At 47.9% G+C, this 27,888-nt stretch overlaps 1 protein-coding gene across 1 annotated transcript in view; it reads right to left on the reverse strand.

Moving 5' to 3' along the window:
* Positions 1 to 27,888, reverse strand: part of LOC147737484 (uncharacterized) — a 77,809-nt gene that overhangs the window by 5,175 nt on the left and 44,746 nt on the right. The window contains exon 3 of the mRNA XM_086933192.1: positions 11,541 to 11,610. The gene's annotated coding sequence lies outside the window, so the exon portion shown is untranslated. The remainder of the gene's footprint in view (positions 1 to 11,540; positions 11,611 to 27,888) is intronic.

Here is a 27,888-nt window from a genome sequence, read left to right on the forward strand (position 1 = left end):
ATCTTCACTTAGAAACTCGGCTCCCTCGTTTTCCCTCCTATATCCTCCTGGGCCTACCTAATCCATTGATGTATCCACTTAAATCCCGAAGGGAACGACTAATAGCGATTGCCATAGGGGCGGCCTTGAAGAACATCTTCATTCCCTTGTGCAGCGCCAGAATCCCTACACTCTCCGGCTGGCTTCAACGGCTTTGGATGATCCTGGGTATGGAGAAATTCACACTCACACTGGCTGGTAGGGGGTCGGAGTTCCCTGAGTTGTGGTGACCCTTCTTGACCCTCCTGGTGTCCGAATTTCGAGAGTTGACATGCCCCAGATATCTTCTACTACTGCGTCTCCCAGACACGCAGATTCCTAGTGACAGTTCCACGAAAAGTCATACAAGACGACGCTGATCAGGGCGTAGCCTTCCCCTTTATCCCTTCCAATTTTACTTTTTTCGGTGGACAAGGGACGGGGGGGGGGTTAGTTTGGGAAATTCTTTATTTGTTCTTCTCTTGTTGATTCTGTCGACCCGCTCCATGCTTCTTGCCTGTGGTAATGTTAAAAATTGCGACCTTGTGGTCTCCTTTGCATTCTGTCGTGGGAGCTGAGGGTCCTGTTTTTCTTCTGTCTAAAAATTAATAAAGATTTAAACCATAAATATTTGGGCGTGTTTATTACAAGGGAGCCACAGACAGGAACATACTCCAGAAATTAGACCGGCTTCGCTGGGATGCCCCACACTTGCGGGCGCTCCCGCTCTCCTTACTGGGCCGAGTTGCCCTATTTAAAGTGAATACCCTCCAGGGTCTCCTGTACATCGTGCAAAAAAACATCCTTTAAGATCCCACCAGATATTTACTTTCAAAAGGTAGACGGAGAACTTTGGCTCCTGTTGTGGGATGGTTGCACTTCGTGCTTAGTAAGGTATAGAGGGGAGATTAAGGTGGACTGGCGGTCCGGAGCATTCTCAAGTATAACTGGGTCACGCAGCTGGTGGCAGTCAACAACTGGGTTTTTGCGGACCGCGAGGATCCTGCTTACCGGGTAGATCAATTGGCCATGGGCAAGAGAGGTTACCTCACCCCGGTGCTGTATTGAAGAAAGTATGAGTGCACCATATCTACTCATACCCAAACAGTGGTAAGGGTGTGGAGAGAGGCTACCAAGTGTTTAGGCTGAGGAGGTAAGCTGACTGAAATTACTCCACTGTATGATGGTGATCTCTTAAGTGCAGTGGGAGGATTGCAGGGCTTCACAAAATGGGGATTGGTTAGCTTAGAGCGGCCGGGCGATGTGTGGAGGGGACAGGCACTTGTGTCCTTCACGATCCTACAACAAAAGTATAAATTAGGTGACTAAAAACGGTTCTTACATTTGCAGGTGGGTCACGCTCTGCAAGGTCACATCTGGGAAGGGGGAAGTTGCCTGATGCATCCCTACTGGAGGACCAGCTGCTAACTAATCCACTGACCGAAAAAGCAATCTCAACCATCTATAGGAAGTTGATCCACAATTCTCTGGATCCCTTGGGGATGTTTCAGGCAGCCATTCACCAACTTTGTGGTTTTCAACAACAAGCTTCCAAAGCTGGAGTTTGTTTTTAAAAACCAATAACTAATCTTTCTCACACCCTTGGAACTTTCTCCCTGATTAATTTTCTCCCAGGAAGTGGGATTCATTTAAAAAGAAATTCTCACCACGACTGCCAGGTATTCCCTGTTGGTCCTGAAAAAGAGAAAAATACATTAGACAGCCTGATCTAGAGAGGAAGGGCTGTCCGATCTATTTACAGGCAGACCATCCGTTTGTTGGACAGGATACTCCACCACACTTGTGAAGGAGTACCCTGCTCACCAAACTCTAAATCAAGACCTTTATCTTGTATGCATGAATCTCTAGGTCTGCTTCATTATGTCCATCAGTCTTTGTATTAGTTACCTGTTATTGAGGCTTATGTGTTTAGTACAGCGTAATCTTACGGTGTGTGTGTGGGTTTATTTGAACCCTGCGGTTTAATTTGCACTTGTTGTTTATGCGGTGTTATGTGGTGTTGTCACACCCTTGTAATTATAAAAAGTATGTGACAGGCGACCAGGAGCCTCTTGCCTGTGACTTCTGAGGAAGTAATGGGGCACAGTTAACAGCAGCAACATTGCAAAGTGTCAAGAGCCTGATTTAGAGTTCGCTGGCCGGGTTACTCAGACACAAACGTGACGGATATCCTGGCCGCCGTATTACAAGCACCACTGAATATAATATATGGGAGCCTCATTTCTTTCTTTCGTACTTTCTATTCCCTTGTTTTTATTATCTTTATTTTACTCTTTTTTTTCTTTCTTATTTCTTTGTCTGTTTCTCTCTATTCCTGGTTTATCTTTCATTCATTTCTTAGTTTAAGAAGGCTTAGCCTCCTAAAGCATTTTTTTCATTTGCATTTCTTCTTTCCTGTCATGGGGATGACTGCAAGATATCCTCAGAAGTAGGATCTTTTGAATTCTGCAAGAACCTACAATTCGGCAAGGTGAAAGGAAAGGGAGAGAACACTGGCTAGTTCTGGGGATTGAGACAGCGGGTGAGGAACTTAAAAAATTGGCCGAGAACATTAAAGACCTTGAGAAATCGATTTCTGAGAATGATAATATCACTGATGCAAAAAAACTATTAGAGAAACTTGAGAAAACTGTCTCGGAATACTACCGCATTGAACAGAATAAGAAATCATTGAAAGTTAAAAAAGATATTAAATCTTACACGGCAGAAAGAACGTATCCATATCTTCAAAAAGATTTCTATATTAATCGCAATTTCAATCAAAACCCCCAGAACCCGAGACCTTGGGGCAGGTATAATCAAAGGAACACAGTGTTAGGTTTCACTGATTCATCAGCTGATTCATCAGATAATTCAGACGCTGGTGAGGGCTCCAGCACTGCTCCCCGCAATCCCACTCATAATTTTTTAGGACGGGGTACAGGCAGAGGGGAACCCCCCAAGAGAGGCAAAGTGAAACAGCAGGCTCGCTGGCACAACCCTCCAGGGGAACGCCAGACGAGGCAGAAATTTTACAAGTGGTGAGCAACACGGGAATCCCTGACATGCCTATTCCTTTATTTAATCTTTCCAACCATGATCTCTCCTCCCACGAGATCTCCTTGCTCAGTAAGGGATTATCCTTTGTACCAAGGTCATACCCCAATTTCCTTGAAATGCAGTCTGAGTTACTTGCATTCTTTCGTAAAATCAGACTCAAAGCCTTTTTTGAACTGAACCCCACCTCACCAAAGATCACTACCACACCCTTCAGACCCCCTTCCACCTTTCTGCCCTCTGCAAATATGGTCCCTAAGGAAATCTCCACCTTTGAAAAAGTTATTCTGAAGGCGGCCAATGACCTATCGCAAGAACATATGTTCATTCCCTACAATATTTCCTTGGACGAGAGAAAGGCTATCAAAACATTAAGAGACAGGAATGAACTTGTAATCAAACCAGCGGATAAAGGGGGTGGGATCGTGGTACAGAATGTAGATAGTTACAAGGCAGAACTCTCTCGCCAGGTGTCTAATACAGATCATTACAGCAGACTTCCCACTAACCCCACCAAGGAATTACAAACCTTGATAAAACAGGTTACCTCTGAGGCTTTAGATATTGGCTTCATCTCAAAACATGAATTTAACTTCCTGAATGTTAACCACCCACGCATACCAGTAATTTATACATTACCCAAGATCCACAAACGCCAAGATAACCCACCAGGCCGACCCATTGTCTCGGGCTGTGGTTCAGTCTTGGAACCTCTCGGTCAGTATGTGAATTTCTTTTTGAAAGATTTTGTCCCCAACACCATCTGTTACGTCAGGGATAGCATGAGTATGATCAACCTCATTGAAAACTTACCTTTTGACCCTGATTCACAGACTCTTTGTACACTTGACATCGAGTCATTATATACTAACATCCCCCAAAAGGACTCACTACTTGTTATGGAGTCAATACTCGACAAACGGCCACGACCACATCCAGTACCGACCTCCTTCATAATGCAATTGTTGGAAATATGTTTGACTCGTAATTACTTTATGTTTGATGAACAATACTTCCAGCAAAACAAAGGGACCTCTATGGGAGCGGTTTTTGCTCCAACATTGGCAATTCTATACATGGACTGGTTGGAATGTACCACCATCCTCCCTGCCACCAACCCATTCCACTCGGGCCTCCTCATGTGGAAACGCTACATCGATGATGTCTTTATGATATGGGGGGGTCCGGTGGAAATTCTACCCACCTTTATACACTGGCTGAACAATAACTGCCATGGACTAACTTTCAGTATAGACCACAGCAAAATCAGCATCCCCTTCCTGGACCTATGCATCCAGCATAATGAGGGAGCACTATTCACCTCACTATTTCGTAAGCCCACTGAGAGAAATACGCTCTTATGCTATAACAGTTGTCACCCCCGGGCTCTCAGAGACAGTCTGCCTTACTCACAGTTTCTGAGGCTACGGAGAAACTGCTTTAAGAAAACTGATTACTTCAGGGAAGCAAATACCCTAGCGAACAAACTCAGGTCTAGAGGTTATCCAAAAAGATTGATAAGAAATGCCATGAAACGGGCATGGTACTGTCCACGCGAGACATTACTTGAACCGAAGGCCAAAAAAGAGTCTGACAGGCTGGTGTGCGTGACGACCTTCTAGTCTGCCTCAAACAGAATAAAGAAAAGCATTAAAAAAAACTGGCACATCCTCAATTCGGGCGATCTCTCACTTGATCAACCCCTATTTGCCTTCAAACGCAGCAAGAATCTAAAAGACCAATTGGTGAGGGCAGCACTACCACCTCCCAAGAAAACTAACACCACTCTGAACGATCTGTGGGGTCTCCCTCCCCTGATAGGCCACTCCAAATGCGGTGCTTGTGTTGTCTGTGATTTCTGTATTGAGACTAAGGAATTTGTGTATAACGAAACTAGGAATGTTCTGAGGACTTTTACCAACTGCAACAGCTGCAACTTGATTTATGCTATTCTGTGTCCTTGCGACATGATTTATGTTGGTCAGACGAAACAAAAAATTAAACTCAGGATATCACAACACCGCAGCAGGATAAGGTGCAGAACAGCAAATGCACCGCTGGTCGAACATTTCTTGGAAAAGGGACATTCTGAGAATCAACTGAGATGGACAGTGATCAACCAGATCATCTTACCACCACGAGGAGGCGACCTCACTCGGATGCTGAACAAAGAGGAACTTAAGTGGATTTTGAGAACTAACAGTCTCAACACAGGACTCAATCTACAGGAAGATTGGACGAGCCTACTGTAAACTGGTCCACTGAATTGTAAAATGAACTGTATGGGTCAACTATCAGGCTTTTTTAATAGTTTTTTATTAACTAGGATGTTTTAAACACTCATGGATGTCACTTCACTTTTTTGCATGCAATCCACCACATATCCCAAGATGGCCGCCACGTTTATTCCCTTCCCTTCCTCACTGTTTACTAGCAAGTCTACCACCTAACCCAAGATGGCCGCCGTCACTAGTCCCTCGATTGTTTCTATCCTTCTGTCCACCTATCAGCAACCAACCCTCTGTGGTTTATACTTCCCCCTCCCCTCGGACTCCGTGTACAACGCGGAACCACATTGCTGGTATTCTGGACCCTGCGAAGCCTTCGGTAAGTGTAACTAACTCCTGATGCGCTACCTTAGCTCTACCACGACACGGGCTTTAATAATGCCCCTCGTGTGTTAATAATGCCCCTCGTGTCCTTCCTAAACAGGCTCGCCTCACTGCGCCTCATTTGGCGGCTGTATCATTACCCAGTGCCCCATTGTGGACAATCCTGAACTTTACCGGTGACCTCCCTGTTCCTCCGGTAAGTGCAGCTCTCACGGCCAGCTCCCCTGCTAATGCGTACTGTGTCTGATCACCTCCCCCTCTCTCTCCAGACACACAGAGAGGCGAGGCACCTCCGGTTTCGGAAGTACAACTGATCGAACAGTCTCCTATAAACCTCAATAATAGGACCTGGGTAAGTGCCCGGACGCGGTCTACCGACCCGATCCACCCAGATGAATCCTTATTGACCCGTTCCTTTTCCCTCCTCAGCCCAGACCAACCCATGATTGGCGCCATCCCTGCACTTAGACGTCGGGGTTCTCAGGCAATTGCCATACAGGTAATTCACTATATGGCATTATATGGCTATGCATGATTCACCTCAGCCACCCATGCTCTTTGGACTTACTGCGCATCATTTCACCACCGGGCACTACACAGACACTCGGTTGGCTAATTCAGTAACCTATCACACCGGTTATCAGGTTTTCTCACTTAAGGAGCTGTCACTCACATGTAGACACTCGAGAAACCCCTTTTGAAAAGAAATCACTCTTCGAAATCACGCGTGCTATATTCTGCTCCCTTATGGACCATGTAGTCACTTAGGCTCACCAAAAGTCACCAGATACGTTCTGTTCTATGTTCCTTTTGACTAAAATTTCCTAATTTCTTTTTTCTCTAGGCTATTGTGTAGAACAGGTTTTAGGCATAACACTTTGTGTCCTGATGATGATTCCTTGTATTTAGGCTATGGAATCGAAACGTCGTCGACCTCTTGTCGCACCATATATGAATGTGTATATTCATTGAGATATGCTATTTATGGTGTGGTTGAATTTCTGTCATTGTTATATTTTACAGAAATCGCTCACTTTCTGCCTAAGATTCTTTCTCTCCCTTTCCTTTCACCTTGCCGAATTGTAAGCGTGAAGGCACAGGCTTGTGTCTCACTCTTTGCTGAATGTAAGAGAATTGTTGTTTTTCATTATATATAGTAAAAATTCCTGTGATCACTGTCCGGCTGGACAAATCACTCTAAAACAAATATAGTTCGATTGTGTCTATATGATTATCTCTTTATTCTAAACTTGCATGGGACCACTGTTGTTAGATATAACGCAGGGCTCCTCCCTGTCACCGCACCTTTTTAATCTGTATCTGTATCCTCTAATTCAAACCTTAGGCTAAAGAAAGGTATGCACTTTCAACTACGCTGACGATCGTCAACTGATCTTGTAAATCGACAAGTCTGCAGCCTCCGTTAGTAACTTTCAAACTACCATGTTACATATTGGTAGCTGGATGAACAGTAACCACCTGCATTTAAACCCAGACAACACTGAAATGATCCTAATTGGTGGGCCCTGGAACTCAAATTTTTGGCCGACTGAGTTGGAAAACCCACCCCTACCATCTAGATCAACTAAAAGACTTGGCATCACAATCGCTGCGATCTGTCTATGAAATCCCAGATTGTGACGGTGGTCTCTAACTGCTTTTATCCGCTCCGGAAGATCAGGAAGATGAACATAAGTTACTTACCTGTAAGCTGTGGTTCTCCAGTATTGGTATCTTTGATAGACTCACATGCTTGAATCTCCGTCGCTGAAGTGGGAGTCCCACGGTACATAGAATAAATAGCAATATAGCAACAGCATAGCAACGCGCAGAGATACCCCTTCGGGGCTGATTCAGGCGCGCTACAAGACTATAAATAAATAAATAAATAGCTAAAAGAGCAGTAGGAAGTATTGTAACATAGAAGTTAACAGGAAAAAACTTGTCACTTTAATAACTTGTCCAAGTCCTTAGATATGGTCCAAACTCCAGCCAATAAGGCGACAGCACCCTCTGGAACCTTCACATCAGAGGCTCAGGCTCTACGATTTTTGAGCAAAAGTGTGGCATAAGAGCCAAGGAGAAGAGGGGAGCTTCTGAGGGAAGGTGGGTGGGTCACATGTGAATCTATGAAAGATACCAATACTGGACAACCACAGTTTTCAGGTAAGTAACATATGTTCTTCTCCAGTATTGGGGTGTCTTTCATAGATTCACATGCTTGAATCAGAGTAGATAGCAGTAATTCGAGAACTGTGCATAGTAAACCAAAAGTAAATCGTAAACGGAGTACGAGAGAATACATGTACGTATATTACAGTATAGCAGTAAAAATGGGCACATCTGCAAAAGCAGAAATATATACATACATACAATGTGTGCAGGAGGAGGTAAGAAACAGAGGCTCACCTTACTTAAAAAGATTACGTAGCACCGCTTGCCCCACAGCAGTGTCAGCATTGTTGGCAGCTGCCAGACAGCAGTGCTTGGTCGCAGCTCTGCAAATCTGATGAAGAGGCACACCAGCAAAGAGAGAAGTAGAAGAGGAGACTGCACTAGTAGAGAGCGCTTTAATCGTTACATGAAGTGTCTTGCCTGCTTGCTGATGGCAAAAGGAAATTGCTCTAGATATCCAACGTGCAATAGTCTGTTTAGCAACTAGAAGTTCTTTACGCATCCTGCTGTAGGCTATGAAGAGCTGATCAGTTTTACGAATACTGGTTGTTCTTTGCAAATAAAATGTCAAACATCTCTTAACATCTAGAGAATGTAAAGTCTTTTCTGCTGGCAACTGTGGATTAGGGGAAAATTCTTTAGGATGACATGCTCATTCAGGTGGAAATCAGATGGAACTTTAGGAATTAAGGCCGGATTAATGCGGAGCGCCACAGCGTCTTTGGTGAATTGAAGAAAAGGTTGTTTGATAGAAAAAGCTTGTATCTCGCTGACTCGAAGTAAGAGCTAAAAGCAGTGATGTCTTCCAGGAGATGAATTTAAGATCAGCCCTACGAATGGGTTCAAATGGGGACTTCATGAGTTGTGCCAACACAATGTTCAGATGCCAAGGAGGAGGCGGGCGTCGAATTGGAGGGAACATCTGAAATAAGCCTTTGAAAAAATGTTGAATAATTCATGAAGAATAAAGAGAATTGGAGCCATCCTGCCGGAATCTGGAAATTGCAGCCAGAAAAACCTTCAGGGTAGAGTGAGAGAGGCTGATATTGCTAATTGTAAGAAAAAAGGCAGAAGCTGCTCTGGCGTAGAGTGAACAGGGTGAACATTTATTTTATCATTATTTGTAAAGCGCAACTGACCCCCTACGGGTAACCAGGTGCTGTGATACAGGCGACTAGCTTAGGGCCCGAGAGACTGTGTTCCCTGCCAGGAAGGAGTTAGCAGGATGCCAAGGAGCATACTCGAGGGTAGAGCCAGGTTTTTAACCTTTTTCTAAAGTGCAGGATGTTGTCTATTTTTCTCGTATCAAATGGAAGCGTATTCCAAAGGCGGGACGCTGCCGCACTGAAGGCCCTACCTCCTGATTTGACTTTCCTAACTCTAGGCACCCTCAACAGGTTAGCCGATGAGGAGCGCAGTGCTCATGGAGGGACTTACCATGTCAGTTTCTCCTGCAGAGATTTGGGCCTGTGACCATGTGGAGCCTTAAATACTATACATAGTGCCTTAAATCGTATCCTCTGCAAGACTGGCAGCCAGTGTAAATCTGAGAGTGCCCGGGAGGCGGAGGAGCGGCGTTGTTGCACTAGTACCAGTTTGGCCACCATGGTCTGTACTCTCTGCAATCTCTCAATCAGATATTGCGGGGATTCTAGTAACAGGGCATTACAATAGTCCGGCTTACGGAGGATGGTGCTCCGGACTATCAACGCTCTGTTCTGTTAAGAGAACATCGGAAGGATTTTTCGAAATGCTCACTTCCAGCTGTTTTGTTGACAGTTTTCTAATGTCGATTTGTTGTCAACCATGACTCCCAGATTATGTACCACGCTACTGGGAGCCAATGGAGTAGCAGGGGATGTTGGCCAAAACTCAAGCAGAAGTGTAGGAGGGATTCTACCTACTGCACAGTGTAGAATCTCTGTCTTCTAAGAGTTAAACTGAAGAATTTGGATTTGAAGCTTCACACCAAAGATAGAACCGTTTCCACTTGAGTTTGTAGGTTTTGATAGTGGAGGGTGCTCTAGCGTTAGTGAGGACCTCCCTGCAGTCCAGAGGAATTATCAAATTAGCAAACTCATAGTGCTCAGGCGCCAGTTGGATTCGGATGGCAGATCAGGCCGTGGTTTATAGTAAGAAGATTCGAAATTGGGCGCAGCCAAATTGGATTGCACTCCGACAGAAGGAGGAGCTCCGTAAACCAGAACTGGCGAGGCCATCTGGAGGCTATGAGAAGAATGCAGCAGGGTTATTTCCGCATTTTCCAAAATACCCTTGGGACTAGAGGAATCGGTGGAAAAGGTCTTGCCCAGATATGTGCCTGCGCTGCAACACTGTGGGGTCTGATTTCTTACATTAACCATGGCCCAGCGATGCAATACACTCCATCTGGCAACAAGCTGTCGAAGAAATGGTGCATGCCACACAACTAAGTATTGATCTGACAACCAAATGCTGTTTATTAGGCCTCTTTAGATGCCAGAAGGGCGCAAAATAACCTATAAATTTGGTCAGTCGCCTATGGTACTGGCATGACGTAAAAATGCAATCACATCACTGTACCCGCTAATGACTGAACTGATGTGATTTTCTATAATGTAAGCACTACTGCTCTTTCACTGCTCCATGATGTGTCTTATGATGGAACTGTTTCTTTCAATAAAAAGATGTTAAAAAAAAAAATGCAATCACATGGCTGTCCCAGCATGCCCCAACGATTGCGCTATGGCACAGAGATGCGCTCGACTGGGCCCTAGCTGAGGAGACACATATGCACCTTAGCAGAAAGAATGACATGTTTGAGAATACACTAAACACTTGCCGATGCTCATACAGATAACTCCTAGCTCCTGCTTCCCGAGTGACAACAGACACAGACTCTGGTTCTGAAACTGATGAGGCAGAACACTACGACACTGGGGACGAGCAGGGAGGTGTCTCCACATGATAAATATAAGGTACATTCCCAATTAGGGGAATGGGACACTTATTGATCACCTGGAGAATGGGAAAGCAGATTAGTGCAAGTGTAATTATTGATTGCTTCTTGATTAACCTACTTACGTAGAACATATTGGTATGATATGTCTGTGAATACTCTGACTGCCAGGTTGTATGTTGACAAAATTAAAATAAAGTTCTAAAAAAAAAAAAAAGCCATTACATTGTGGGTGGTAGAGGGTAGTGAACCGGTAATTCACACCACACTCCTTCGGATTCAAGTAGCCAGACATGAAGTTGGTACCTCTGTATGACACCACCTCCTTAGGGAAGCCCACCCTGGTAAAGATGCTAATGAGGGCCCTAGCCACTGCAGGGGCAGTGGTAGTCCTGAGGGGAAGAGCCTCAGAATACCTGGAGGCATGATCTACTACCAGACCTCACTGAAGGACGTAGAGTCACCACGCCACGGCCCCGGAGTGACGTGGCTCTTCCAGGTGCGTGGGGCTCTACGGGGTTTTGGAAAGGGGCTGAGTATGAGAGGGACGGGAGGGGAGGCTGTGGGGTGAAATGGACCCAGGGAAAAGGAAATAAGTGAGACAGAAAAGAAAGACAAGAGCAGAAATCATCGGCTACTCTTTTTCTTTTGGTTGCTCCAACCTCTAGCCCCTCCCTTCACATTTATGCATAGCTATTATTTATCCCTCATTGACTAAACCATAAAGCAAAAACACTTACCTGAGTCTTTTCCTTCTGTCCGAGGGACGGCGACAGCCGAGGCTCACCTAAGGGACTGAAGAGGAAGACCCTGTGGGAAAGAAGAATATAACAGAGACAATCAATCATTGTGATTTCCTGTAATACTAATAAAAAGTGCATACCAAGAAATTATTCAATGCAGTGTGCTCCTTCTTGACCGACTCTTCTACAGCGAGGAGCTACATACTCTCCCTACAGGGAATGGGAGACAGACACACAGACACACACACGGGAAAGCACTGTAGGAAAAAGCTACATACAGTTGTTCTATGCTTGCCATATGTACATTGTTTTAGAAAGATGTTCAATGTGCTTATACTGCTAATTACTTTTATCTGCTTATATTATCATTGCAGCACATAAATTCTATACAAGAATTACGACGGTTCAATAAATAATGAAAATGCTAATGTTATGTTATTTTAATTTGAATTCGCACATGAATTACCCCTAAGCAGAAACTACTTTAAGGAGAAATTTAGGATTGGTATGTAGAACCACTCTATCTTTGTGAAGTTGAAAGAAAGGCTCTTGTATAGGTAATGCCTGAAGTTCATCAACTCTCCTTAGTGAGGTTATCGTTTTGAGGAAAGCAACTTTCCATGACAGGAATTGTAACGGACATTTGTGCACTGGTTCAAAAGGCGGGGCCATTGGAAGAACTATGTTTAAGTTCCACTCTGGAGCAGGGGGAATACTTGGCGGTATAACCCTTTCTAATCCTTCCATGAAGGCTTTAATCACTGGTACTCTGAAGAGAGATAAGTGTTGTCTATTTTGCAAGTGTGCAGCTACGACTCCCAGGTGTAAACAAATGGATGTGTAAGTTAATCTACATTGCTGTAAATGCAACAGTTAAAAAATTATTCCGCACAAACGCATCAAGATAATTGATATTGTTGTAGTTACAATAGGAAACAAAACGTTGCCATTTGCTGCATACCATGCTCTAGTAGTAGGCTTTCTAGCTTCCTTGAGAATATTCATGCAGTCTGGTTGTAGTTGTAATTAAACAAACTCTATGACTTCAGGAGCCAAATCGCTAAGTTGAGTTCTCTGGGAATTGGATGTCCGACTTCCCCATGGATCTGAGTGAGGAGACAAGGTGTGAGATGTAGCTTTTGATGTGGAACCACTGAGAGTTCTAACAGGGTGGTGTACCAAGGTTGCGAGCCCATGTGGGGGCTGTTAAGATCAGTGTGAGGGACGTTTGTCTGAGTTTACGAACAAGTAATGGAATTAGCAGGAGAGGCGGAAAAGCATAAGCAGATATACCTGACCAAATCATCCAAAGGGCATTGCCTTTGGATGCTGGTTGTGTGAACCTAGATGTAACGTTTGGGTATTTTGCGTTGTGTACTGTTGCAAACAGATCTATATGTGGAAAAGCCCATTTTTGAAAGTAGGGAAGAAGAACTTCTTAGCTTCTCAGACTGTGTTTGCTAAGCAGGGCTGCAATCTGATGGCCTACCCCAGGGAGGTGTTCTGCTAGGAGATAGATTTGTTGGTGAACCGCCCAATTCCAAATGCTTTGTGCACAGCGTAACAGCTGGAGAGAGGGAGTCCCTCCCTGTTTCTGTAGGTAGTACATTGCTGTGATGTTCTCTATGCGAACTCAGACAGTCTTGCCTACAAGTTGGGTGAAAAAAGCTTTGAGTGCTAGGAACACTGCTAGAAGTTCCAGGTAGTTGATGTGAAGACGTTTGTGTTTGTCCGACCACAGCCCTGTACTGTGTAATATTGAAATGGGCACCCCAACCTGTTAACGATGCGCCTGTTGTGAGTATAGTCTGTGGAATCAGGTCTACGGAAGGCGCCCTTTTGCTAAGTTTTGAGGGTTCAACCACTGCAGAGAGCGTTGGGTGCCACTGTCTACCGACACTAGATCGGTTAATAGACCCTGTGATTGATTGCACTTACTCGCTGGACAGTGCTGCAGAGGACACATGTGAAGCCTTGCATGAGGTACGATTGCAACGCAGGATGCCATCATTCCCAGCAGCGCGATACCAAAGGGGATGATGGACGGAGCGATTGAGCAAATCAAACACTCACCCCCAGTCAACTGATCTGGGTTTAATCCATCACCATTCTTTAGCTCACTCCGCCACTCCAGTTCAGACATGGCCATATGCAAATCAGCCTGACCCTGTGCCTCATGGGAACAGTCCAGCCCGAACTGCCAAGCGATGTCTTCCCTGGACCGGAAACAAGCATCCTGGGACCGGTTTCGGATTCATAATCCTCTTCAGCCAGGTTGATGAAGGCTGATAGCCAGAAACCAGACTTCCTCCAGCCCGTAGATACCACGATTCCTGTATCAGGCCTACTCCACGCCCCACTCAGACTGAGATCCTGCGCTCCGTGATCCCAGGAGGACCCCACCCGGGCCCCTTGAAGGGCTGCTGCTTCCTCTCTGCCCCTTCAAGCATCAGCCCCCCGGACAGCCCGCATTTTCAATCACCATCCACTGCAGCCCATCGTTCCAGTTTTGAGCCTGGGACTCCTCATTTGGAGTTCTCCACTCGGTTATCTTTCTACTCCTTTTTGACGCCTCGCTCAGCATTTGGCCAGCGTGTATCCCGACCTTGTTCAACCTTCCCCGGTGCACTGATTTGCTCCCCTGTTACCTGCCGACTTGTGCGCCTTTCCATTTGACCTCCCAGATACCCCCACCAGTATTCTTTTATTGACTTGTGCCCTGATGAACGTGAGACCTCGCTGAGGTCGCTCACCGAAACATACGTCGGCACCGCGAATTTCACCTGGCGATACCTATGTTTACTATTGTATCTCCATATTTTTCCATTGTCATTATTTGTGGAGAAAGGTATTCCTTACTGTTTATACTTTGTTATTTTGTGCAACATTTATTGTATTTACAAATTCTGATTTGGTTGGACTTTGATCCACTAATGATTTGATACTACACCGTATTCAGTAGGAGTATCTCCATTTATTATCTTTCTTCATTACCCTAACTCATAGGTTTTCGCCCCTGTTTGATTAGTTTGAGAATTTTAGTTTCCCTAAATGAGTGGATCTTTGTGAGTCTCTGGACGTCTGTGAATGAATGAGTGAGAATGTTTTATTCTTGTGTGGGGGATCATTAACCGTTTTTGTGTTTAGTTATCAAATGTCTTGCAAATTTATAAATTATCTCTTTATGAATTTTGAATTTTGATTAAAACATACCTATGTACTCAACTTTTTTATTGCTTTGCTGATCTTCTTTCTCCTGGGAGGGAGGCCTTCTATATCAAGTGACTTTATAAGCACTTAATGATTTAATACAGGTGGAGCTTTCTTGTTTTATTGTGATGAAGGCTGATAGCCAGAAACCGGTCCTAGGATGCTTGATTCCGGTCCAGGGAAGACATGGCTTGGCAGTTCGGTCTGGACTGTTCCCATGAGGCACAGGGTCAAGACTGATTTGCATAAGGCTATGTCTGAACTGGGGTGGCTTGGTCAGCAAAATAACGATGGATTAAACCCAGATCTGTGACTGGGGGTGAATCTTTTGCCATTGTGCAACATTCCGTCCATCATCTTGTGTGTTTTGCTGTTCCCTCTATGTGGGAAGGGTATGCCCAGACGAGGGTCCCTTGCTCACAACGCCACTGGAGTCAAGCTATCCTGGCTGATGAAGGCTGATAGCCAGAAACCGGTCCTAGGATGCTTGATTCCGGTCCAGGGAAGACATGGCTTGGCAGTTCGGTCTGGACTGTTCCCATGAGGCACAGGGTCAAGACTGATTTGCATATGGCCATTTCTGAACTGGGGTGGCTTGGTGAGAAAAATAACGATGGATTAAACCCAGATCTGTGACTGGGGGTGAATGTTTTGCCATTGTGCAACATTCCGTCCATCATCTTGTGTGTTTTGCTGTTCCCTCTATGTGGGAAGGGTATGCCCAGACAAAAGTCCCTTGCTCACAACGCCACTGGAGTCAAGCTATCCTGGCTGATGAAGGCTGATAGCCAGAAACCGGTCCTAGGATGCTTGATTCCGGTCCAGGGAAGACATGGCTTAGCAGTTCGGTCTGGACTGTTCCCATGAGGCACAGGGTCTAGACTGATTTGCATATGGCCATTTCTGAACTGGGGTGGCTTGGTGAGCAAAGTAACGATGGCCTAAACCCAGATCTGTGACTGGGGGTGAATATTTTGCCATTGTGCAACATTCCGTCCATCATCTTGTGTGTTTTGCTGTTCCCTCTATGTGGGAAGGGTATGCCCATACGTGGGTCCCTTGCTCACTACGCCACTGGAGTCAAGCTATCCTGGCTGATGAAGTCTGATAGCCAGAAACCGGTCCTAGGATGCTTGATTCCGGTCCAGGGAAGACATGGCTTGGCAGTTCGGTCTGGACTGTTCCCATGAGGCACAGGGTCAAGACTGGTTTGCATATAGCCATTTCTGAACTGGGGTGGCTTGGTGAGCAAAATAACGATGGATTAAACCCAGATCTGTGACTGGGGGTGAATGTTTTGCCATTGTGCAACATTCCGTCCATCATCTTGTGTGTTTTATCATTCCCAGCAGCAGTATAAAGACTCTGGCTGGTAATGATTGGTTGGGTTGAAATTGTAATAGTGTGACCTGGATATTGTGAATCCTGGCTATATTTGGAGTGGCTAGAGCTTTGAGAGTGTTGATGGAAGCTCCCAGATAAGATTGCACTTGTGCCGGATACAGGTGAGATTTCTGTGCATTTATTGTAAAACCCAACTGGTGAAGTAGGTGTACTGTTGTCTGAGTGTGTAGTATACAGTTTTGGTAAGTGCTCGCTTCGATAAGCCAGTGGTCCAGGTAAGGGAAGACATGTAAACATTGTTTTCTGAGATGAGCAGCTACTACTGCAAGACATTTGGTGAACACTCTGGAGGCCGTGATGACGCCACATGAAAGTACCTTGTAATGGTAATGTTCGCCTGCTATCATAAACCTGAGATATTTGAGATGAGCGGGATGAATTGGAATATGAAAGTAGGCGTCTTTTAGATCTAATCAATCAATTAGGGGACTAGTAAGCGTGCTACTCTCCCATGAAGGTTTTAAGGCGCGGGGGTGGGGAGGGGAGAAGCAGCTCTTTTCAGTAGAAGAGCCAGGTCTTGAGCGTCTTCCCGAAGATGTTCACGGAGGGGGAACGTCTGATGTCGATTGCAAGCTTGTTCCAGGTCTTGGCCCCGATGAGAAGGCTCTTCCACCTGTTCTGGCTTTTCTGCTGCATGGGGTTTCGGCGAGGTCGGCGGATCAGGGGTTTCTCTTGGGTACGTAGAAGGAGATCCTTTCGTTGAGGTATTGGGGGCCGGTGTTGTGAAGGCATTAGTAGGCATGGGTGAGTTTCTTGAAAGTAACGCTCTTCTCCATGGGGAGCCAGTGGCGGTTACGCAGGTGTTGGGTGATGTGTTCATGTCGAGGGATGCAGAGGACGAGTCTGGCTGCGGTGTTCTGTATGGTCAGGAGTTTGTGGAGCAGAGACCTGTTGATCCCGGCGGACAGGGCGTTTCCATTGTCCAGTCTGCTGGTTATGAGTGTGTGGGTGACCGTCTTCTTTTTTTCGGCGGGGATCAGTTTGAAGGTCTTTCGGAGGATGCAGGGGTGTTGAAGCAGCTAGAGGTGACGGCGTAGACCTGTCGGGTCTTGGAGAGGGAGGAGTCGAGGACGATGCCAAGGTTTCGGGCGTGGTCCATGGGGGTTGGAGGGCTGCCGAGGGCGGTGAGCCACCAGGTACTGTCCCATGCAGAGGGGGAGGGTCCAAGGACGAGGACCTCTGTCTTCTCCGAGTTGAGCTTCAGCCAGCTGCTGCTCATTGAGGATGCAACATCCATCATTCCTTCCTGGAAATGGAGTCTGGTGGTGAGTCCATGCTGTTTGACGATGGCGGCGAGGGGGGCCATGAAGATGTTGAAGAGCATGGGGCTAAGCAACAATCCTTGGGGTATTCAGCAGTTGATTTCCGTAGGTTTGGAGAGGAAGGGTGTCAGTCTGATTCTTTGGGTTCTGCAGAGAGGAAGGAGCGGATCCAGTCGAGGGCGGTTCCGTGTATGCCGGTGTTGTGGAGTCTGGTGGTTAGTGTGCGGTGGGAGACGGTGTCAAATGCAGCAGAGAGATCAAGTAGGATCAGAGCCGCGGTGTGCCCTTGGTCGAGGAGGATGCGGATGTTGTCTGTGACGGCGAGTAGAGCTGTCTCAGTGCTGTGGTTGCTGCAGAATACGGATTGGGAGGGGGCGAGGATGGAGTTTTCTTCAATGAATTTTGTTAGCTGGGCATTGACGATCTTCTAAGTGACTTTGGCCGCAAAGGGGAGGAGGAAGATGGGTCGGTAGTTCTTGAGGTCAGTGGTGTCCGCAGAGGGCTTCTTGAGCAGGGGTCTGACTTCTGCACGTTTCCAGTTGTTGGGGAAGGTGCTGGTCTTAAAGGCGGTGTTGATGGTGCGTCGTAGATCTGGGGTGATGGCGGCACTGTGGTAGATGTGTGGTAGGCAGGGGTTTGTGGGGGCTCCTGAGTGGATGCCTTTCATGGTCGAAGTGGTGACTTCGGTGGTCACTGGGGTCCATGAGGAGACGGTAGGCTGTCTGGCATTGTTGGGGAGGGGGTGGTTCCGGCGTCAGGTGTCTGGTCATTGAAGTGGTCGTAGAGGCCCATGATTTTCAGATGGAAGTAGGATTCAAGCTTGTCGCAGAGGTCGTAGGAGGAGGTGATGCCCGTGGTTTTGCTAGGTGTTTGGTGAATTCCTATATAGACTACTATTGGGGGCATTGATTGGTGGTTGCATCTGGTGTTTCTATTGGTTTATGGTTAGTGTTCTCATTGGTTGGTTATTTGAGGGTTCTGATTGGGTCCTGGATCAGTGATTCTATTGGTGTAGGGATTAGGGTTAGTGATCTGATTGGTGGATAGGTTTAGGGTTTTGGATTGGTTCCTGGGGCTAGGCTTTTTATTGGACGTAGGGCTTAGAGTTTTTTGTGTGATTGTTGTGTAGTCTAGGGTTAGGACTAGGGCTAATGTTAGGCTTTCTATTGGAAATAGGGCTCAGGGTTTCCTGTGTGATTGGTTACTTAATATAGGGTTGGGACTAGGCCTAGGGTTAGGTTTTCCATTGGAGAAAGGTTTAGGGTTTCCTGTATGATTGACAGGGAACTGGGTTGGGACTGGGTTTGGGGTTAGGCTTTCTATTGGACGTAGGGTTTAGAGTTTTGTGCCTGATTGAGTCCTTGGCCTCCTATTGGCCCTAAGGTTCAGGTTTAGTGTTGCGATTGGATAGGGCTAGGGTTTCCATTGGCTGAAGGGGTCACCTGACTACTATGGATGTAAAAGGCCAAGGGTACGGGAGGGGATGTAGCCTTACGGTAAGAGCGGTTGACCTCAAAGCTGGAGAACCAGGTTTGAGTCTCGACAACAACGCACAAAATCCTGTGATTCTGGGCAAATCACTTAATCTCCCCTTGCCTAGCAAAATGAATGTGTCCTTGTGTAACGAAACTGGTGCTCATGTAAAGCACTCTGATACCTGACATCTTCGGGTCTAGTTCGGGCTACATAAAAAAAAAAGCTTAGGGTGTCTCACCTGTGCATCGAGGCTGAGGGTGGGGAGGACAAGGGTGAGTGCCTGTTTGAAGCTGGTCGGGACTAGGGTCAGAAATGCTGCCCATTTCCCCATTCATCAGCACACACCCTGCAGACCTCCCGAGGCTTCTCCGGGAGCAACGTTTCTTTTTACTTGTGACTTTTAGACTTTGCTCACCTGCTCATCTGCACTGCCATAAGCACTCAGGACCCAGCGCTCAGTTACTCCCTGGCTGCCCTCTCTCCTGCACGCGACCCAGACCGCCTCCGCTGATCGCCCCCTCCTTGCCTGGCTCTCGGAGTGGGACGGGCGGCTCCTCCATCTTGGGCGGGTCTGGGCTCGGCGCGGCAGTTCTCTGGCTCCTCCCCCCCTGGCAATCAGTTAAAGGCTCATTCCTGTCTGCTCGCCTTAACCTGCAGACCTCCCGAGGCTTCTCCGGGAGCAACGTTTCTTTTTACTTGTGACTTTTAGACTTTGCTCACCTGCTCATCTGCACTGCCATAAGCACTCAGGACCCAGCGCTCAGTTCCTCCCCGGCTGCCCTCTCTCCTGCACGCGACCCAGACCGCCAGACCGCATCCACTGATCGCCCCCTCCTTGCCTGGCTCTCGGAGTGGGACGGGCGGCTCCTTCATCTTGGGCGGGTCTGGGCTCGGCGCGGCAGTTCTCTGGCTCCCCCCCCCCCTGGCAATCAGTTAAAGGCTCATTCCTGTCTGCTCGCCTTAACCTGCAGACCTCCCGAGGCTTCTCCGGGAGCAACGTTTCTTTTTACTTGTGACTTTTAGACTTTGCTCACCTGCTCATCTGCACTGCCATAAGCGCTCAGGACCCAGCGCTCAGTTCCTCCCTGGCTGCCCTCTCTCCTGCACGCGACCCAGACCGCCAGACCGCCTCCGCTGATCGCCCCCTCCTTGCCTGGCTCTCGGAGTGGGACGGGCGGCTCCTCCATCTTGGGCGGGTCTGGGCTCGGCGCGGCAGTTCTCTGGCTCCTCCCCCCCTGGCAATCAGTTAAAGGCTCATTCTTGTCTGCTCGCCTTAACCTGCAGACCTCCCGAGGCTTCTCCGGGAGCAACGTTTCTTTTTACTTGTGACTTTTAGACTTTGCTCACCTGCTCATCTGCACTGCCATAAGCGCTCAGGACCCAGCGCTCAGTTCCTCCCTGGCTGCCCTCTCTCCTGCACGCGACCCAGACCGTCAGACCGCCTCCGCTGATCGCCCCCTCCTTGCCTGGCTCTCGGAGTGGGACGGGCGGCTCCTCCATCTTGGGCGGGCCTGGGCTCGGTGCGGCAGTTCTCTGGCTCCTCCCCCCTGGCAATCAGTTAAAGGCTCATTCCTGTCTGCTCGCCTTAACCTGCAGACCTCCCGAGGCTTCTCCGGGAGCAACGTTTCTTTTTACTTGTGACTTTTAGACTTTGCTCACCTGCTCATCTGCACTGACATAAGCGCTCAGGACCCAGCGCTCAGTTCCTCCCTGGCTGCCCTCTCTCCTGCACGCGACCCAGACCGCCAGACCGCCTCCGCTGATCGCCCCCTCCTTGCCTGGCTCTCGGAGTGGGACGGACGGCTCCACCACCTTGGGCGGGTCTGGGCTCGGCGCGGCAGTTCTCTGGCTCCTCCACCCCCTGCCACGCCCCCGTGACCCTCTTCCCTCATGTGTCCCTACATAATGGCTCCTCCTTTCCGGCGGCGCAGCGGACGGGCGCAGCGGGCGCGCCGAAGGTGCGCCGAAGTTGCGCCTTAGTTAAGCCCATCTGTGCCCGTCCGCGGCCGTCCGGGGCTAGGGGCACGTCACTCTGCTCAAATCATCACTTACACTTCCTCCCAACTCCGCAGTCTTCATGGCCCGTGGCCTTTGCCCGCCTCCCCTTGCTCTCGCATATCTTCACTTGATCTGTCCCCCGCCTCTTTATCTTCCCGCCCTCTTGCTCCCCCCACTCCCTCTCATTTTCCCAGAGAGGATGCCAGCCTAGTATCACTTAGGACTCTCTCGGCCTATTATCTTAACACCCGGTCAGCAGTGGCCCACTCACACGAACTGTCGGTGCTGCTGGACCTTTAAGCACCTGATCTCCTCTTCCTAACAGAGACTTGGTTTAGTGAGGATTCTCTCCCTGCCTTATTGGCCACTCTCCCTGCTCCATACTATGCTCTACGAGCAGACCGTTCTGCTGGTAGGACCGGGGGTGGCGTAGCGGTCATTACTCGGGCTGACCTCCCCTTCCAACTTCTATCTTTGCCAGATATCGCCACAACAGAGTATCTTGCCATTCGTACTACATCTACCACCCCCCTCTTACTTGTGTTCTCACTTACCGTCCCCCACAGTCACCCTTACTCTTTCTCTCTGATTTTCAGGAGGTATTGGCCACACTTACGGTCAATAACTCTTCCATCTTATTATTGGGAGACTTTAACTTTTGGCCTTCAGATCCAGCGGAATGTCCGTCCTCAAGAGAGTTCTCAGATACACTTCAATCCCTCAATTTTGTGTCACATGTTCATTCTCCCACTCACGTCAAAGGACATATCTTAGATCAGATTTGGTCCTTGAACTGTCCGGTAGACTCCCTGTCCATCTTACCTTGCACCTGGTCTGATCATCACTTGATTTGGTTTACCCTTCCCATTAACCCTACCTTTAGGCCCCCGCTCCCAAGGAATGTTTGGGTCCGCTCATGGAGCCGAGTGGATCCGGGGAATCTATCCGCATTATTAACCTCTTCCTACCCTACCCTACAAGGCCTATCCACTCTTTCTCAGGCCGTTGCCATTGAACATTGGCTCTCCTCAGGCTGTGATTCCATTGCCCCGCTGAAGCGGGTGACTTCAAAGCGGGAGAAGGATGCCAACTTGTGGTTTAACGAGGATCTTAAGACCATCAAACTAGCGGTACGCCGAGCCGAGCGTGCCTGTTCGAGAGGGATATTTGTCCCTTACTCAGATCTGAGTTCACCACTCTCCTGGCTCAATATAGGAAGGCCATCTTGGCTGCAAAAACGGCCTACTTCTCCTCAAAGATTCTTGCAGCTGAGTATAAACGGAGGGAAATTTTCTCGATTGTCCACAATTTGGCATTTTCCGATAGGACATCTCTTAAGCCCTCCCCTTCCCAGGACCTTTGTCACTCCTTAAATAATTTCTTTATCGAGAAGATTGCTATTTTCAAAGCCAACATTCCCTTCACCCCCCGACTTTTGTTGACCCTCAGTGTCCTCCACCTAAGGGACAACTCGATGCCCTTCCCCCCCTGACTAAGGAATCCTTGACCTCGATAATTCCCCTTGTTAAATCCGGCTCCCCATTGGACACTTGCCCCGCGCACATCCTTCGCCACATTTATACAACTTTTCCAGATTCCCCTCTTCACTTCCTCAACAGTTCTCTTTCCCAGGGGGTTGTAGCCAATCCACTGAAAACAGCTGTTATTGTTCCCATCTTAAAGAAGCCTGGCGCAGACCCTTCGGTCCCCGCCAATTATCACCCCATCTACCTCCTACCATTTTTGGCTAAGGTGCTCGAACGCCATGTTACCAGGTCTTTGAGCACTTTTGTGGAGGAGTACGGGGTTTTGGCTCCCCGCCAGGCCGGCTTCCGCCCCGCACACTCTACGGAGTCCGTAGTACTCTCGGTCCTTGACAACCTCAGGGAGGGAATGGATACCAACCAGGCCCAGGCTTTGGTCCTCCTCGATCTCTCAGCCGCCTTTGACACGGTTGACCATACCATCTTGCTTTCCCGTGTCGGGGCGGCGGGGATCGGGGGTACCGCCCTGGTATGGTTATCCTCCTTCCTGAGGGACCGCACCCAGGCTGTTCACCTGGGTGATTTTTCTGCGGACTTCCGGAAAGTTCAGTGCGGGGTCCCCCAAGGTTCCTCCCTTTTACCTCTTTTGTTTAACCTTTATATTGCCCCCCTTATTTTTTCGTTGCAGCAAATGGAGGTCAGCGTATACAATTATGCAGATGACCTCCAACTTGTTTTCAATCTGTCTTCTTCCTCTGCTTCCATCTCAAACTTCCAGTCTATTATGATTTTCATCCGGGACTGGATGAACTACAACCACTTGAAACTTAACCCGGATAAGACCGAGCTGGTGTTGACGGGTGGTTGCTCCAGTCCCTGGTATTCACTTTTTTGGCCCCCTTCCCTAGGCTCTCCCCCGGTCCCTTCTACCTCAGTTAAAACTTTAGGTATCAAACTTAATTCTCAGCTCACTCTTCACTCCCAGGTTAGTTCTGTGGTGTCCTCTTCTTTCCTGTCACTACGCACCATCCGCAAGGTATCCCACTTTTTTTCCTTCGATGCCTTGAAATTGATCATCTTGGCGATGGTTATTTCCCGCCTGGATTATGGCAACGCCCTATATGCAGGTATACCTGCATATAGTTTAAGGCGCTTGCAGCTGATCCAGAACCAGGCGGCACAGTTGGTGTTCAATCTTCCAAAATCCCACCACGTAACACCCCTTCTCAAATCCTTACACTGGCTCCCTGTCCGTGAACGCGTCCAGTTTAAGCTTGCTTCTATCATCTTTCAAGCATGACTGGTCGCGGCCCCGGCCTTTATTACATCTGAGATCGTTCCCTATGTTCCAACTAGGGAACTACGCTCATCCACGCAATCCCTGTTGTCAGTCTCCCGTTTCTGGAGGAAGAAATGGGGAGGATCGAAGTTTGTGACCCTTGCCCCAGTCCTGGGGAATTCCCTGCCTTTAGAGCTTAGATCTCTAACTCTTTACCCTCAATTCCGGAAAAAACTCAAAGCCCATTTATTTGCTAAATCTTTTAACTAGATCACTTGCTGTTTCTGTTTTTTTCCTATTATTTTCTGTTACTCCTACTCTGGGGATCTGTCTGTTGCAGTGCCTTGAAACCGCTGGTGAAAGTGCGCTATATAAATATTTTTAAACTCAAACTCAAACACCCAACCCCATCCACGACCAGAGTAACACACACACACCAAATGTACTCCACTCATGGACTACAAACTAACCCTATGCACAATCCAATTTCTCAGCACACACTACTAAACCACGTCTTTATACCGTTCTATCCCAGCTACCACACATTTCTACCATCACCTGCGAACAGTACATAACTCTATCCTACACAACTAACCAATCCACTCATCACTAACTGTAGGAAAGTAGGAACTGCTTCTTATGGTTACCCCCACTTTTTGCTGATTGCAACCACTGTTTTTGACTAGTCTGGCTGGGATCCTGCTAATCAGGACCCCAGCCTATCTGCTTTTTCCTCCTAAACTGTAAAACACGTACTAGGTACACTCCAGATTGGACACTGGGGTACCCTTATCAGTCCCTAGTATATGGTACACATGTACCCAGTGCATTGCATAGGTACCCCAGAGGCCTCCCACGGGCTGCAGCATGTATTATGCCACCCATGAGAGTCCATGCAAAATGCAACTACAGGTCTGACATTGCAGCCTATGTAAGCTGATGCTTCACCACTTATGAAAGATATAGGTTTACTATATCTATAAGTTACTACACTTAAAACCTATCAGTCACCCCTATTTCAGGCCTTATCAATCCTGAAGGCAGGGTGCTGGGTTTTACGTTAGAGGGCGCCCCTGCATAAGCAGGGCCCCTATAAATAATAAATTGGTGGCGATACAAGGAACTTCATTCTCACCAGATATGTGGAGGTTCTGCTGTGCCCGAACAGGCCGCTTAACTGCAAATTGCAACCTCCGCATCATCCATTTTAAATACTTGCACCAGTTGTACTATACACCGCTGCAATTGAAGCGCTTTGGTCTGCGGGAGAATGCCTGCTTTGTTCGGTGAGGGCAGGGGGATGCAGAGTTTCTGCATCTTGCATGGCATTGTACAGGAATCTATCAATTCTGGACCAAGGTCACAACTCTGCTTACTAATGTGGTCTCTGAATCCGTGATGTGTACTCCTGATGTCTGCCTGCTGGGCTGGGTAAAGAACCTCAAACCCTGCAACCATAGTTTAATCGCTGTCTCGACCTTGCTTGCTAAACGGGTGGTGGCACAATGCTGGGGGGTCTAAAACTACTGCTACTCTGAAAAAGTGGATCGGGAACTTACTCTACTGTAAAATACAACTTGAAATATATGCAGAGGAACTGCCCGAGTCTTCACGCCCTAAAGATTTCTGGGCCTAGTTGTTTGTGCATCTCCTGGGCAACCCTGATTTGCAATAGATACTGTATTGGGGCTGGGTGGGTGCACTGCCTCAGTGCCAGAAAGTCTGCACGAGAAGCACATTTGGTGTCCCTGTGCCTAGTCCAGTTCAAACCAGTTCTTTGAGTCGTTGGCACAGGCTCTGGCACGAAACTGGACAAGGACATGGGAGTATCCTCCCCACTGTCCAGACCCTCTCCTGGGAGGGTCCCCTGAATCTGTCCAACCCTCTCATGTGGGTAACGAAGGGCTTACCTGGCTATAGGACCCTAGATTCGACGTGGACAAGATTCTGAACCAGAAACCACTGAACTTCGACCGTCGGGACACTCTGGACTTTGCTGGACTTCACTGACCCCGACTTAGTCTCCCTCTCTGTCCAAAGCATCGTCTGTGCCCATGCACCATACAGGTTCAGTGTAGGACCCTGTGGAGCATCAAAGACTACGGAAGTATTTTCCTTGGAGTGAAGGAGTCACTCCCCTGCATTCACAGGCATGTAACACAATTAACCGGTCTGCTGATCCTGAGCTCCTGCGGATTCCGAAGGCTCCAACAACACAGGAGGTGGGTTCCCAAGTTCCCTGAGGTCGAGCTGCCCTCTCACCGAGTTTGAGGCCAGTATCCCTCGTGGGGACCGCATAACCCATACCCCTGTGCACCGCGTTCATTTGCAAGTGCATATGCTTCTTGGCATTCCCCAAATTTGTGCATTGGGGTGTCAGCCCCAACCTCTGTGCACATTTCCTACCAAGGACTTCGGCCTCCTCGCACTCTGTGCCCTGGGAACTGAGGTTTTGTGAAATTGCCTGAGGTCCCCTTGCGACTCCTGTGCCTCCCGGATGTGGGTCCTCTTGAGGGTCAACAGTGCTTTATTTGGGCTCCCCTGGTTGCTCCAGGCTTGCCCTGACTTCCCTTGCTGTGGTGAGTCTCCTGGTCCATGTTGGGCCAGACCTAACCAATCTTGACCATCTTCGTGGGTTGTCATTGCCAAGGCTTGTTGGTGTTCCCGCCGGACACTGACCCCTCAGCACTCGACATCCGGGACAGCTCACATCTGGCTCCTGGTCGTCCTCGACGTTTCCTTGTCCCTGCAGCTGAAGAATCAAGAACCCCCTCATCTCACCAGAAGCACCCGACATCGGTGGGCATTCGTCTCCAGAGCCCCTGGTCACTCCTGAATGACCCAAACTCTGTCCCCTCTGCTTTCAGGTTCCTTCCATCAAGAATCCACTTGTGGATTCCAGTGGACATTCTTCTTCCTTCCAGCAGTGGCATTTCCTTGAAGTCTCCCATTGAGAACGACATCGGTTTCCGACACCACTTCAGCCCTATGCACCCAGCTTCCCTGGGATAGGTAACACTGGTACTACAGTATCCACGGCTCTCCAACATTCTAAGTTCCAAAGGGTTCTTCGTAATCCACTGGTAAGGGTCCTTAATCTTTAAAACTTCAACCGCAACTCTCCCATAGAGTTGTCTGGAGCACGCGTCCTCCGTGGGGTCCCTACGTACTCAACTTGGGTGGTTCCTTGGGGTTGTGCGATTCTACACGTCCTAGACATTGTCTTGACTCAAGTCGTGGTTCTTATACCACTATTTTAGTATATGGTTTGGTCTTCCCCTGGAGCCCACTGCGTATTGTGCTACTTATGATTGTTTAATTGCTAAAGTATTGTGTGTTGTGTGTTATATCCTCAAATAGAGGATACTAGAGAGTGTTATATTAATAAATACATATTTTTATAACTACTGTGTGGTTTACCTTTAATTCAACCAATACTATAGGGTTGCATTCTGGTAAAACAAGCATTCCTTCAAGACTAAGCCTAACGGGTGCTCTCCACAGATACCACTTGGATAGCTTTTTCAGGTTATCTTTAACCTAATCACCATAAGGGATGTTTGGACTGGTGCAAGGTGCCCTAGTGGACAGCATATACCAGGCCAACTTCTCATAATTGGTGTGCAGCCGTTGGGATTCAACCCTGCATTATTTTGCTACATAAATCTTTGTATTGATTAACTGGAAAACCACAAGTACTAGGTGCATATAATACTAGCTTGGATAAGTAAGTCCTACTGAACTTGGGGTTGAGTAGTCAAGGGTTTAGCACACACTTCCCCAACCTAAGAGAGTTTAGTTTCCCATTAGGTTAGGTAGGTGCACACACCACACCACACTTAGTATGTTTACTAAAGAAGAAACCAGTGGCTCTCTGCCCTCTAGATACAGGAATTGAAAGCCCCGTGTGCCTCTAGAAAGCTGAAGACAGGGCGAGCAGCCAACACTCAACGCCTGACTGAGGTGTTACTCATAAATGACCTTAGGAAGACCCCTGGGTCAGAAGAGCTGGAGAGAGTGGGTGGGTCAAGGAATGAGGACATGTCAGGAGGTGACACCTTTTATGACTTAGACTCAAACCCGGCAGGAGGAACCTGAAGGTTCCCACCTGGACTATTCAGATATTCCAGAGGATCTGGGAGATGGCTCAGGGGAGCCAATCGTCACCCCTCCAGGAAGAGTGAAGAGTTTACCAAGGATATCTAGATCTCCATCGGCAGAATCAGACCGCT

This window comes from Lissotriton vulgaris, chromosome 1_1, assembly GCF_964263255.1.
Source record: "Lissotriton vulgaris chromosome 1_1, aLisVul1.2, whole genome shotgun sequence".
Classification (NCBI taxonomy): domain Eukaryota; kingdom Metazoa; phylum Chordata; class Amphibia; order Caudata; family Salamandridae; genus Lissotriton; species Lissotriton vulgaris.